This window comes from Hyperoodon ampullatus (genome assembly GCF_949752795.1).
Source record: "Hyperoodon ampullatus genome assembly, chromosome: 13".
NCBI lineage: Eukaryota > Metazoa > Chordata > Mammalia > Artiodactyla > Ziphiidae > Hyperoodon > Hyperoodon ampullatus.
Window position 1 is genome coordinate 84,272,635 of NC_136926.1, and position 4,266 is coordinate 84,276,900.

Genomic DNA, 4,266 nt, shown 5'->3' on the forward strand with positions numbered 1-4,266 from the left:
TTTGAAAGGTGAGGCCTTTTCCTGAGTTGTCTAAACCCAGGGTTGATCACGGAGGTAGAGAAGTCCACTTTTGTCAGCAATGACTGGTTCACAGATGGACAAAAGTCAGGCATAGAGGAGATATTTTGCCCACTCTGGAGTACAAACTAGTAAGACACAAATGTGAAAACTAGAGACCCCATATTGGTAGCACCAATTTCATGTTGTTTGTTTATGGATGGTGTCATCTCTGATTTTCAGAGCAACTTTCATTATTGGGTATAGACTCTCTATTTTAAGGATAAAGGAAGCAAAGCTCAAAGGATTCCAACAACACCCTTAAGAGAAGTATGAAGTGAAACTAAAATTTGAAATTGTCCTGTTGAAAAGCTATTTTCACTGCATTACACCACATTTTTATACCATAATTATGGTTATGAGACTGCAGTTATCTACCTACCTATCTATTTGCTTGCTTATCCCACTATTAGGCTATCATGTGCATGTATACCAAACAATTGTCTGGAATTGAAAAACAGAATTTTCTGTCACGTATTAGTATTTCTGTTTGTACTTGATGAATAGGGCTTTGGGGATCACTTAGGAGCTCTGGAGTTCAATATTGTTCAATAAGATGATGCAATATAATAAGCACTGGGGAAAAATGTCATTCAAGTGAAATAAGAATCAGTGGACTCTGGAAGTCATACATTTCACTGTGGACAAGAGGAGGCTGGAAGTTATTTTTCATTACTGCTCTGTATAGGTGATACGTTTGTCCCATGTCCATTATAAAATGAAGTTTACACATGACTTAGGAAAAATGATTTATTTATAATGTATCATAGGGTATAAAAAGTATCTTCCAATGCATTGTCATTTGGTCCTCAAAAGCTATAGGGTGGAGCGAAGTTGGTATAATACATATTTTTCCAGATGAGAAAACACAAAAGTATGGGGTTTCTATGAATACGTATCAACTTATTTCACTGAAACATACTATATTGAATATTAAAGGGTTGTATTCATATCAGTAGGATTGCTGGCTGATTCTGGGGTTAATCAGCTAGAGTTCAGACCTGGATGTATCATTCTTTATTGTGCAATCTTAGAAAAGCTACCAAAACTCTCTTCAATTTCCTTATAGGTACAATGGAATAACAATAAAACAACCATAACAACAAGTATTATTATTATTAATAATAATAATAATTGCTAAGACGACTAAAGGAATACTTACATGAAAAACTCTCAGAATGGTGTTTAGCATACAACACTCAGTATTTTGGCTAGTTACCCAACCATGACCTTGAAGTAATAAAAAAATAGTAGAAAATAAATAGAAAGTAAGACAGATATTTCTGGATATCTAACAATCCATCGGTTATTCTTTTTTAGTACCTTGTGTCTGTATTGTTTTGATTTCCTTTATTTATTCCAGTTTCACTCAGTTTAGCAAATACACTGCTGTCAGAGGATTCTACTTAGAGTATGGTTTTTCAGCCCAACTTTGCTAAGAGACATTAAAATTCTTTTTTGACTAAAACGTGAAGTCTTTTGGATGGCATTACCTCTACTCAGAGATCATGATGTAAACGCCAACCTGCTCTTCCAACTCTATTGACTATTATTCCTTTAGTCTAATCCTATGCTCCAGCCAACTCAAATATTTACATGGCCTTGGGAGACTACTCTCTGCTCTAATTTCTCTAGGTGGAAATCTCTCCCTGCTCCACCATTGACAATGGTTCTCCATCTTCAAGACCTGCTTAGAAGGACAACTATTCATCAAGCATCTCTTGATCTCTCTGAGAATATATTTTACCCCCTTATCTATGCTACTGACTTCTTTATTATAAAACATTCTCGGCATTGTATTCTCTTGACAGTTGAATATATTTCATCTTCCATGCCAGATTAGCAGGAAGCAACTAGTTAGCTTTTCAAGATGGAAAGCTTAGCAAATAATTTTGAGCTTCATTTTCCTTATTGAACTCCGCTAAGAACCCTTCCTTCTATAAGGTTCCATAATTATGCTTCCCATTACTTTGTCACATTTTATTTTCATCCTCAAAGCACTTAGGAAGAATCCTGGTATATAGATTGTACAGGCTAAAGAAAAACGCTGGCTATATTGATATTAAACTTAACTCATGAGAAAGCGAATAAAGAGCACAAATTTATAATGTGATATAATAAGGAAAATTTTATTTTAAATAATTTATATGCTATGTTTTCTGACCACCTTTACATTTTGTGTCTAGATATGTGTCTATTAAGAAGAGGGCAAAAAATTTTTTTTTTCCAAAGAATGAACCAATGTAAAGTGACATGCTTCAGAGTTTGGACAGGTGATAGAAGTTGGGGATAAACAGGAACATGTTGGCTGCACAATTATGGACACAAAGAAGTGGTTTAACTTTATGATCATACTAGTGCAGGAATAAGAACCTTCTGGAAACCAGCCCTAGTAAGTTTGAAGTCTGAGGAGTTAAAGGCATAGTAAGAAGGCATTTACTTCTTTAATAACACATAAGAAAGTACAGAACCAGAGGCCATAATAAAAAAAAAGCTGAGATGTTACAAGTGCCTGACGTCAGTCACCTAGATTTCTTATTTCTATCACACTGTTGGGTTTATTTGAATAATAAAATTCATTTAAAGAAATCTGTAGTACAATTTAAACAAACTCATTAATAAAATTAATCAGGATAATTCTACATTAGAAAAGGGCTCTGATTTGTTGAACAAGATTATTTATAAAAACACATCTCTGGCTATTTTAACAATATATTTTATTCTGCTACTTAATTCCACCTTTAAGAGAGAAATGGGAATTATTAATTAAATGGATAAGAAACTGATCATTAATTCAAGTCTGATTTTAAAAATTATTTTATCTATTTGACAATTTTTTGGATGGACCCTCTGGGCCATTAGTGTGATCCCAAAAATGAGCCAAAGGAAGAAAAATGCACAGGTAGGCATGATACAGGAACTAATTTGCTTCAGCAAAGATGGACAAAACTAAGACTCACTTTTCAAATCATATGCATTTCGCATTCAGGATATTTTCAAGATTTTATTTATTTAATCTCCCTCCAGAGTTGGAATCTGACAGGATTCATTTTCATAATTGAAATATACAAATTTAATAAGAAGATAAAATGATATTATTTATTTTACCACCAAAAGATAAATAATTTGTCATTACTTTAATTAAGGAATAGGAATCAGTATCATATTTTGTTATTTATTAAGATATTCTTAGGTTGAGGAAAATCCATTTGCGGAATTTAAAAAATGCTATCAAATTTGAGGAAAAGCCAAATTCCTAAATGAAAAATATAGAAAAAGTTGATTCAATATTAAGTGAATATTCAAGAAATGTCAAAGACCTAACTTTATTAAATGCTAAGAATAATGGTTTATGGAGTCATTGAAATAATTTTGGTGAAAAAAATAATGCAAAACAGAAAAGCCAGCATCTCCACAATGTGGACTGTTCTCTTTTAAAAGCCCAAAGACATTGATCTCCAATTACGTTTACAGCCACATTTTAATTATCTAATCAAATGGAATTGAATTATGGTAAATCAAATATTACATATGTTTGTCTTCCAATATGATGCATAAAAATGACTTGTGTATAAAATCAGGTACACAAAAATCATATTTCCAAATCAACATGCCAACCTTGAATTAGGCAAATAAAATGCACTTGGACGGAAGTAAAAAGCTTAATTCAGGGTTTCATAGGTGTTGCACATAATCATGATATGCCTCCCAGATTTTGAAAATGAATTCAAACAGGGAAATGAAACAAAACCAGCTATTTTCAAATTAACTAACATGGTGTGTAATTACGCTATCAGAAAGCATCTTATGAGATTAATAAAGCACTCGTGCAAGTAATATTTGAATTCATTTTATCAAAAAATATAACTATTTATTAAAATAACTTGATTTGAAACATCTTGAAAGTCTTGAAATGTCTCATGCCATATCTACATGTGTCTCTCCACTTGAATATAAACCAAAGGTTGATATTCAGGTGACAGGGTCTGATGTAGCCAGTAAACAGGAATTTTTAATGTGTTGGTAGATTTCATTACTGACTTTTAAAGACCTTCCTTCAGGAAACCCCCAGGCATCATGGAACCCCTACACACTCAAGATCCAGCATCTAGAGTTGAGACAGGGACAACAGGATGCTTCCAGGCCCCTGTCTCAGAGCCATCACTATCTTGTTTTCTGATTAGGTAATGCCCAATTATACGTTGAGTT